Consider the following 11,576-nt stretch of genomic DNA (forward strand, 5'->3'; position numbering starts at 1 on the left):
TAGCTCCTTGTCTTATAGAATTTTTATATTGTTTTGAAATTTGTCTTGAACAATAACATATATACACTCAGTGACCACTTTATTAGGAACACTTGTACACATACTTATTAATGCGATTACCTAATCAGCCAATTGTGTGGCAGTAGTGCAATGCATAAAATCATGCAGATATGGGTCAGGAGCTTCAGTTAATGTTCACATCAACCATCAGAATGGGGAAAAAATTTGATCTCAGTGATTTCGACCATGACATGATTGTTGGTGCCAGACAGGTTGGTTTGAGTATTTCTGTAACTGCTGATCTCTTGGGATTTTCACACACAACAGTGTTCGGAGTGTAAAGAGAATGGTGTGAAAAAACAAAAACATCCGATAAGCGGCAGTTTTGTGGACGAAAATGGCTTGTTAATGAGAGAGGTTAACTGAGAATGGCCAGATTGGTTTGAGCTGACAGAAAAGCTACGGTAACTCAGATAACCGCTCTGTACAATTGTAGTGAGCAGAATAGCATATCAGAATACACAACATGTCGAACTTTGAGACGGATGGGCTACAACAGCAGAAGACCACGTTGGGTTTCACTTCTGTCAGCCAAGAACAGAAAACTGAGGTTGCAGTGGGCCTACCATCTGCATGTCGCAGCAGAAATTGAGATTCATCAGACCAGGCGATGTTTTTCCAATCGTCTACCGTCCAGTTTTGGTGAGTCTGTGCCTACTGCAACCTAAGCTTTCTGCCACTGCTTGATTTTATGCATTGTACTGCTGCCACACGATTGGCTGATTAGGTAATCCCATGAATAAGTAGGTGTAGAGGTGTATCTCATAAAGTGCTCAGACAGTGTACAGTGTATATGTATACAGTATATGTACATATTCACTTCCATTGTAAATGCTTAACTCTGACCCAGATTTATTTCTTTTTTTTTTTCAAAAAAGGAGGGACAAGCCGAAATATTATTTTTATTTTTTATTTTTTATTATTATTATTTTTTTTTTTGGGGTAATCAACATTATGCCACAAATTCTGTTGATTGAGCTTAACTTGTATTGAACTGGGAATGTACCTTTAAACTGTAATTTCAATTATTCTAATGTGCCCTTGTCACCGCTTTTTTTTTTTTTTTTTTTTTTTTGGCAAAATATTTTGCAGAAAGAGTCCAATTATCTCCTTAAGAAGGAGATAATTTTGCATGATAACATTTGTACTTCAACTTTTTTCAGCCCTGAAGGCTCAAGACTCTAAGAGCGTTCAGTCGGAATAATGAATGAATCCCATGATCAGATCACACACACACGCACACACACACACACACACACACACACACACACACACACACACACACACACACACACACACACACACACACACACATACATATACATACATACAGCTGCAGGAGTAAACTTCAGCCTACTCAAACTACACAATCCAGCTCCATGACTCTCTTAAAACATCTTTAATCAGTGGAAATAATGGGGAATTATAGAATAAAGAAAGACTCAATTCCTCACAGGAAGAAAAGGAGAGACATTTTGCTGCATATAATTGCTATAGTGATGCTTATATTTGCTGCAGTTCATCTTGTTTTCTATGTTGGAAAGACTTTTCAAAGTTCAGTTCCTGCTAGAATACGCCGGGATGTTGGTAAGATGAATTCTATATGTGTTGAGATTCATGCAACAGGTGTTTGCTGTGTTTTGAGAGTCAGTAACTGATTAAACTCAGAATTCATTGATTTGTGCTGTGTAAATATGTGTTGATGAATGTTGCTCTGTTTTTTGGCAGAAAATGTGACCGACTGCATCCCACCACAATCCTCTGAATTCCCAGAAGGATTTTTCACACTTCAAGAGAGGAAGGATGGAGGAATTCTTATTTATTTCATGATAATTTTGTACATGCTTTTGGCCATCTCTATAGTCTGTGACGATTATTTTCTGCCATCTCTTGAAGTCATCAGTAAACGTAAGTAGTTGTTTTGGCAGGTTTTGTCTGGTAGTGTTTGTGCAGTGTGGTTTACACTGGTTTTGGTTCTTTCAGGTCTCGATCTTTCTCAAGATGTTGCTGGTGCTACTTTCATGGCAGCTGGGAGCTCTGCACCTGAACTAGTCACCGCATTTCTGGGTAATCTTTGACCACAATCCTACTCTTAAATCGACTATGGAGGCAGGAAATCACAAAGGAGATTTCTTTAAAATTTCTTTAGATTTTGCTTAAAAATTTTGCTTCAGCTTCTCAGACGTTTCTCTAAGAAAAATGTCACGTGTCTTGTCTAGAGTGCCCCTAGAAGAGATCTTAACCTCTTAACGACGGGTGGGTCAAAAATGACCCACTAGCGACTTTATTTACATTTAATTTGTTAAATGCATGTATAAACTGTGAAATTGTAAACTAATATTGACATCCAATATATTATTTGAAAGATCTGAGTATTTTATATTTTAAAGAGATTTTGATGATCGCAAAGTTACAGCCATAAGATTTTATTAAACGTGTCAAGAGTGAAAATCAAAAAACGGAAAATGGAACCGGAAGTTCTGACATTTATTGTCTTCCAGCCAAACACAGATGAGCACAATCCTCCAAACTTCAGTATGCTTTTCATTGCAAGAGTCCAATAAAGAAAATCAATTTGGGATTTTAGTCCAAAAGTGTACAAATATGAAGAAATATTGATCAATCTGTCTTTGTTCAGGTTTTATTTATTCAACACAAGTTATCCTTTATGTCCATTCTCTGCAAAATTTTGCACTCTGTGTAGTGTTTCAGTAACAAAACACCCAAACATGATATTTGGGAGGGTCTTACAAAAAAAAAGATCTGTGCAGTTGTGATTGGGTAGTCATTCAAAATAGCCAAACAGGACAGTTGACACGAGTGATGTAAAGATTTGCGTCATCCATGTTTGTCTCTGGATAAAGTCAGCCAATGAAAAGCTAGATCATTTTTGACCGATGGGTCGTGTAGCTAATGAAAAGATGAAAACAATGATATGAGGGTTGTATTTATTCCTGATGCTGATTCACAAATGTTTGGAGTGGAAAACTGTGGACTGTGTTTGTTTGTGTTTGCACTTTTACGCACAGTGTGCAGTTATAACGTGTTACTGCCGTACTGTCGACTCAGCTTTTGGACCCGCGATCTGATCCACCCTCCTCGGCTTCAGTCACCATCACTGAGCGTTTGGAGAACACATGCTCCCGACTGCATTTTTTCATCAAACCCCGTTCAACTGCACATCCAGGGGGCTCGGACATGTCATTCAAGCCGAGATGAGCCACCGTCCCCGGCTTCGCACACCGTGAGTTAGACCGTGGAGCGCAGGTGCTCCCAATGCATTGACTTAGTCAGTTTTGTCCACTGCTTTTTGTTCAATTTGCATTGGGAGCAGGTGTGCTCCAGGCTTCATTGATGGTGATCAAAGCTGGGGAGAGCGAGGCTCCCTGGCTTGAGGCAGTGGCTAAAGACCCTGGGTGAACGGCAGAGCAAAAGCTCTGAAAAGTCATTTTGCATTTGTATAGAGAAAAAATGAACAGAAGCATCTTTATTGTATGCAAAAGTTGGTTTCCATTGCAACATTTCAAATTGCAATGTTCTTTTCACATTGTTTATAAAATGCATAAATATACAGTGCATCTGGAAAGTATTCACAGCGTTTAATGCCCATAATGACAACGTGAGAGAAGTTTGTTTGAAATCTTTGCAAATTTATTAAAAATAAAAAGCGAAACAAATCACATGAACATAAGTATTCATGTTCATACATGAACATACCAAAATGTGGAAAAAGTGGAGCGCTGTGAATACTTTCCGGATGCACTGTATATGGAATGCATTATAATATATTCCCAAATAATAATAAAAAATATATTTTAGTTTGTGTGGTATTTTTTACATTGAAATATAAACAAATTGTGTGTTTTAACCACTACGATCATTGGTTTATGGAGTTACTACAAGTGGTCTATTGGCGCCTCCAAGTGGCCTTTTTTTTTTTTGGAAGTACACTTAAATAATTTTGGAACAAAGAGTTTTGGTCATATCGACTTCAAAATTGTGTCAGACCTTCATCAGACATGTGGCTTTGTATCAGATGTGTTTTTGGGGCACTGCGCATAGTCTTGCATATTTAAAAGTATATATTTTATAAATAATATTTGCGGTCTCTATTCAATATATTTGTGTCTACTTTCAAACAAGCCCAAGTATGTGTTTGTAGACCAAAGGGTTCAAGAACTGGAAGAGTTTTACTTTGGGTATGTCGTTTTTAAGTTCATGCACAAAAAGAGGCCGGATGTTAAGAGGTTAAAGGGATGTTCCGGGTTCAATACAAGTTAAGCTCAATCGACTGCATTTGTGGCATAATGTTGATTACCACAAATAATTATTTTGACTAGTCCCTTCTTTTCTTTAAAAAAAGCAAAAAGTATGGTTACAGCAAGGCACTTAGAATAGAAGTCAATGGGGTTAATATTTGGAGGGATTAAAGGCAGAAATGTGAAGCTTTTAATTTTATAAAAGCACTTACATGAATTATTCTGTTAATACGTGTGCATTATTTGAGATGTAAAGTTGTTTAAAGTTTACAGTATGTCGTCACATATTTACACAGAAAAGGTTCGTAAGTGATTTTATCACACTAAAATCATGTTTACGCACATATTGTTTATTTTTTTGTGGCTATAATTTTGAAACAATTTGTATTTTTACTTACATTTTTACTTGGCCCCATTCACTTCCATTGTAAGTGCCTCACAGTAAAAGTCCCTGACTTTTTTCCAAATAAATTTTTGCGCTAACCAACATTATTCCACAAACGCTGTTGATGGAGTTTAACTTGTATTGAACCCAGAACATTCCTTAAACAATATTTCTCAGGATGTGCTGAGATTTACCATGATTCCAAAGTCTGAAATCTTAATATGATCATTTCTCATCAAATTCTTCCAATGATCTGAGCAATGCTGTCCACATTAATTTTATAGTTCTGTACTCGTAAGAGTATGTCAGAAACTCATTTGTGTTTATTATTATTGCTCCAAAATGCATTTTAGGAGAAACATCTGAAAATAGTTACTTTTAAGAAACTTTTAAGTCACTTGAGCTATGAAAGAGCAACCTCTGAGTTATAAAATGTTCCTCTGGGTATAAAATTAACACATTTCTTTTAAGCAGCAGCAGAACTTTCGCATTATCACTCAGAATAATGTTAGATATTTGTTTCTCATCAGGTGTGTTTGTAACAAAAGGAGATATCGGCGTGAGCACCATCATGGGATCTGCTGTGTACAATCTTCTGTGCATCTGTGCAGCATGTGGACTCTTAACCTCTGTGGTATGTGACATTTTCAGCTGGATTACCCAAAACACACATTCATTTTTCACACACTGTTAGCATATCAGTGTGTTCTTTGCATGTTTAAAGTGCTGATCTCCACTGTGTGTATTTTTACTCTGTTCAGGTGGGCCATCTCACCTGTTGGCCATTATTCAGGGACTGTCTTGCATATGCCATCAGCGTCGCCACTGTGATTGCAATAATCTCAGATAACAGGGTTTACTGGTGAGTCACCATTCACCCTCTTATTTCACAAAACATCTGTTGTCAGCTAAGACCAGTGCTAAACACGTTTGTGGAAAAAATATAGATGGCAGTGTTAATCTCTTTGATGAAATTACTGAAAAAATGTTTGTTGCCGAATGTTTTTTTTCTCAAATATAATGAAAAGACAAAAAGTCACATGACAGTAATCATCTGCTTTCATTTCAAACATACTGTTGATGAAAATATGACGAGAACAAATTTATTGCAAGATATTAACAATTCACCAACACTGTTTTTTAAATAGAAAGAACTGATTGAAATAATCCAGTCATAGTATGTTTGGGATTTCCCCACTTGAGGAATTTGTAACAAAGTCTTCTAAACTTCTAAAAAGTAGCTAATACTCAGTATATTCATTACATGCTATTATTTCAGGAGCTCAGGTTTCAGAACAGTTGTTTAATTTTACTTATTACACAGGTCTCTGGAATACTCAATTCTGTTTGGTCAATGGCGCCATCTAGCAGTCTGATATTTCTGAGTGACAACCGCACATCCACGTGTCAGACCGCTCATCCGGCTCATTTCTGCTTCTCAGATCACTGTGCAATCTCTAGTTGGCAAGTAGTCTTTTAACAAGCTGGATAACGAGCAGTCAGATGGTCATTATTTTCAGAATAAACACCAACAGAACTCCGACGCAAACCAGAGGTGGATTTCAGCTTTTCAGCGATTTTTTTTCCCTCTTTTCACATAAATGCAAATCAATATTGTACGTCCATCTATTATATTGTACGTTCATTTATTTATTTCGTTAGTAGCCGCATAAAATGTACAGTCAGCCAGTTGTTATAACAAAATAAACCCCTTCAGGGTGATACAAGACCTGATCACCCTGTCTGGGTTTATTTTGCAATACAAATTGGATGACTGTACATTATCCCTTACATATTAAACATATGTTTAAATAATTGTAAGTAGTTTATATATTTTTCAAAATATTTAAATATTTGGTTAAAGTTTGGTCTTTTAAAGTGTGAAATATTTGTAGAATTTTGCACATTATCATCAACTAAATTATTTTTGTTCATTAAAATATACAGTACACTCTTTGTGCCCGTCTTTCTGGTGTTCAGTTATTCTAACTAAGACCAATAAACAGACACAGTAGTGAAGTGGCAAAATCTCAAGTGAATGTTTGTTTTCAGGTATGACGGCGCGTGTCTTCTGCTGGTGTATGGTGTTTATGTGGTGGTGCTGTGTTTCGATCTAAGGATCAGTGAGTATGTAATGCACAGGTTCAGTCCCTGCTGTACGTGTCTCAATAAGAACTCGCAGGAGCACGGCGAGCACCAGCAGCTTGTAGAGTGGAGTGACGACAGCAGCCTCAGAGTGCACCGGCATTCCCAAGCCGACAGCGGAATCTTCCAGAATGATTCCGGATATGCCCACCTCTCTCTCTCAGTCTGCACGACCTGAATGAGATAACTAAAGGTAGATTGATGACATCACACCCTCTAACCAACTTACATTAAGTGGCGCACACACAGGACGTGTTCTTGCATTCCGTCTGCAGTATTTTTTAATTGTTGAATTATATGTGCGTCAGACTAAACTTTTTTGGCATCTCGATATATTTCAGTGTTTCACGCCATGAGCATTTTATTTTTAAGAAGGCATGTCAAATTAAAATAGTTTCACACTGCAATTGGCTGTTTTCCATTGCTTTCCATTCAAGTCAACAAAAATTGTGCAAGAGTTTGCTACTATGAAGTGTGCATTCACACAGGATGCATGTCATTCTAGGGTTCAGTCTGCACATGTTAAATTGTCGATTTATGTACGTATACATACAGTATGCCAAACGTCTTTGCACCTACACATCCTTACATCTTTCCATCACATCTCGCTGTTTTTACAAAATCTCGTGCCATGAGCACTGCATTTCTAAATAGACGCTCACACTAATCAAGTTTGAAACCTCTGTTTTCAGTTTATTAACATCATTGTTTCCCAGTTTCTGGTTATGGAGTGTGCTTTTGAAAGTCTCTTTTTTCAGTGGTTTCAGTGTAAATGAGAAGGGTAAGTGTGGCAAAATCAGTGCGTTTTCAAACGAAAATGGATTAGTGTGTAAGTGGCCTATAACATTGTGTCATGTTTAAATTTTTATACTTGCTTGAAGGTTCTCTGTATGGAATTGACAGCATAAGGAACATACTGTTGTTCCCTCTTGGAATATTACAACATGATCTCGCTTGTTAGACCTGTTCCTAAAATTTTTTTATTTAGCTGCAGATTTTTCACACAACACGTCTCTAACCACAACCCCAATTCCAGAAAAGTTGTGACAGTATGGAAAATGATAAAGACATAAAGGAGTGATTTGTAAATTCATTGACTGCTATAAGCACTACAACACATTTGACATTTTAACTTGTGAATTATTTATTTATTTTTTAAATATAGACTAATTTCAAATCAGATGATTGCTAAAAAGTTGGAACAGTCGAGAGTTTACCACTGTGAAACTTAACAACTTTTTCTAATAACACTTATTAAGCACTTGGGCAGTGAAGATACAAGTTTAAGTTTAAAGAGCAGAATTTCCCCCAGTCATTCAATATTTTGTTCTTCAGCTGCGCATTTGTACAGGGTCTTCGTTGCCATATTGTGTGCTTTATAATGTGCCACACATTCTCAATTGAAGACAGTGTCTTGATGGCAGCGTATGTTGCTCCAAAATTTGTAGATGTGCAAGTTACCCATGCCATGGGCACTAACACACCTGCGTACCGTGACAGACACTGGCTTTTGGACTTGACGTCGATAACGGCTTTAATGGTCCTTTTCCTCTTTGACCTGGAGAATACAATGGCTGTTTTTTGTTTTGTGGACCACAAAACATGATTCCACAGTTGTTCTTTCCATCTCATAAGACCTAGCCCAAAGAAGTCGGCAGCACTTCTGGACAGTGTTGAAGTAGGGCTTCTGCTTTACATAGTAAAGCCTTAACTTTCATCTGTGGATGCAGCGCTGAATGGTGTTGACTGACAAAGGTTTATTGAAGTATTCCCGAGCCCATGTCATGATATCCATTACAGACGCATGACCGTTTTTTAAGATAGTGACGTCTGAAGGATTGAAGATCACATGCATTCAGAAGTGGTTGTCGGCCTTATCCTTTACGCACCGGGATTTGACCGGATTCCTCGAATCCTTTAACTATATTGTGCACTGTTGAGGGTAAAATGCACAAAATTTTTCCAATTTGTCTTTGGGTAACATTGTTGTCAAAGTACTGAATTATTTTCTGACACTTCTGTTGGCAAATTTGCAAGCCTCAACTCATCCTTGCTCTTGAAGGACTAGGCTTTTTTTGGAGGCTCCTTATGTACTATAACATAAGTATACCACCTCATCTGTTTAACATCTGCTGTTTCACATCACCTTGTTATAAGTCCTAAATTGCCCAAATCTTATTTTGGAGCCTGTTGCAATCATCTGATTTAAAATAAATAAATACATATTTCACAAGCTAAACATCAAATAATGTGTTGTAGTGCTTTCAAAAGAGCACAGGGTGAACAGAATTTACAAATTACTCCTTTTTGTTTTTGTTAGCATTTTCCATACTGCTTTTTTGGAATTGGGGTTGAATCTGTAAATTTTTGTCCTGCGTTTGCTTCTTCATTAAAAAATAAAATAGTAGCATACAATTTTAAATTCCTCAAGCAGTTGCACTGAAGGATGACAGGGTTTTGAATGGGTCACGCACAGGCAGGTCACACGCAGCTCGCCTCCATTCCTGAAATTCTAGTGCTGTGTCTGAGGGATTATGATGCCGTTGACTCAACGCTCTCCCTGAAGTCTCAAGTCAGTCCACAGTGGATTAAAGAACCCCAATGGCCCGTGAGAAAGCATGTGATGCAGGGGCATATAATAGGATTATTATCCTGCAAAGCGTCATACATTTTCACATGAGCACCATAGAGCGAGTGGTGCTTTTAAAGGCCTGTGATCTGCTGAGCAGGTACTGAGAGAAACTACTAATGAGTGTCCGATTCCTGAGGACTGTACAGCAGTGTTTACTACTGAATTCTGTTTTTTGCTGCTGGAGATTGACAGTTGTATCCAGTTTTCTTGACCAATCAATGGGCAGTTTTAATTGCCCCTTGACAATTCAGTCATCGTTCCAGCCTGCATATGAAGCAATGTAAAAACTACAGAAACAAGTGATCCAGATGGAGAACAAAACCATTTTAAGTGTTTATATGAGTAAAACATTCAGGCTCAACTTGTGCATTTGTTGGCTGTTATAACAACTCGAAATAGTCAACATAACTCACCTTGGGCCATCACTTTATGTCATCATCCTACTCCTTTTGGACTTTGACAGGTGAGGCACTATCAAAAGATGGTCATCATGCCTTTGTAAATTATCAGCACTAGTACTGCATTAATGAGAGCATTATGACGTCTCTTCACGTCCCTAATCATGTGTTCTTTGTTTATTCAGGTGAGACGCTGGGCATCCCTGATACAGTCATGGGAATGACACTTCTTGCAGCGGGAACCAGCATCCCGGACACTGTTGCGAGTGTTATGGTGGCTCGTGAAGGTAAAGAATCAGATACACGTTCAAACCTTCAAAGTGGCAAAATGTGGTTATTTGACAAATGATTTCGACAATATAAAAAGTTTTCTGTGCTTCTCTCACAGGTAAAGGTGACATGGCAATGGCTAACATCGTGGGTTCGAATGTGTTCGACACGTTGTGTCTCGGTCTGCCGTGGTTCATCAAGACTGTGTTTGTGGACACCAGCTCTCCAGTGGAGGTGAACAGCTCAGGTCTGATCTTCATGTCCTGTACGTTGCTCCTCTCCATTATCTTCCTCTTCTTGGCCATTCACATTAACAGCTGGAAATTGGACTGGAAACTGGGTGTGGTGTCACTGGTCTGCTACATCATCTTCGCCACGTTGTCCATCTTGTACGAGCTTGGAATCATCGGTAACAATCCCATCCGTGCTTGTGGTGACTAACACAACGCTCAACTCCACTGGAACTCTTTATTATGTGCAGTTTATCAAATACATGTTTTCAAAGGGTGTCAAAGATCACTGGAAAAAGGCCAATGGTCTGATGAACAGGTCTGTGTTCATTGCTGCTCATCTTACTGTTGTTTTTAAACCTTAGTCAGGGTACATCATATGTGAGGGATAGATGATAGTCTGTACAGTCTACATAGTTTTTTCAGAATTTTTGGTGTTTGATGATCTATGTCAAAGTACACTATTATACAACCCATTTAACAGACTGTACATGTATCCCTCACAGCCTTGTTTATATTTAAATCAGACTTAATGTAAACTTCCATAGTGCCAATTACACACCATGGTGTCTACTCTCACTAAGGTCTATTGAGAAGAATTAAGTGATTCTGTAACAAGGGACACATTGTGACCTCACTTTTTTCATAAAACATATCACCTACATTGGAAACAACATAAAATCTGTATTACTACCACATAACTAATTATTTTATTAACTGTCATTTGTGTTTATTTTTAAAATGTTTTCCATGCAGATTGTTTAGAACAGTCAGAAAAATTTTAGTGGTGTTCATGAAAGTTTTCTAACACAAAATGTGCACTCTTTTGTCTTTTTCCCCAGTTTTTGTTTTTATGGCAACCACAAGTGATTTGGTTTTATAAAACTTTATTGCTCAGGGATTTTGGTCAACATGGTCTGTAAAGTTAGTACTCCAAAGACATTATATATGTATACATTTTACATTTTTTATTGATGTGGGGATATGCCAAAGACTGATTGATTTTTCATATTAAATTCTTCATTTTCCCAGAACACATTTTCAACTATTTAAATCTTTAACTTTTCTCACTACTTCTGTGAATGCCAAGTGCCCATAGTTACAGAATCATGCTTAGTTACAGAAGCACTTTTATACACTTACCTTTTGCATATGTACAGGTTGCATTTCACCCCATAATCAAATTAGATATTTTGC

At 37.6% G+C, this 11,576-nt stretch overlaps 1 pseudogene; it reads left to right on the forward strand.

Annotated features, from left to right (window-relative positions):
• Nucleotides 1–1,475: 1,475 nt before the first annotated feature.
• LOC127416714 (sodium/potassium/calcium exchanger 5-like) lies at nt 1,476–11,500 on the forward strand (annotated as a pseudogene).
• The last annotated feature ends 76 nt before the right edge of the window (nt 11,501–11,576 follow it).

The sequence above is a fragment of the Myxocyprinus asiaticus genome, chromosome 26 (assembly GCF_019703515.2).
Source record: "Myxocyprinus asiaticus isolate MX2 ecotype Aquarium Trade chromosome 26, UBuf_Myxa_2, whole genome shotgun sequence".
Lineage (NCBI taxonomy): Eukaryota > Metazoa > Chordata > Actinopteri > Cypriniformes > Catostomidae > Myxocyprinus > Myxocyprinus asiaticus.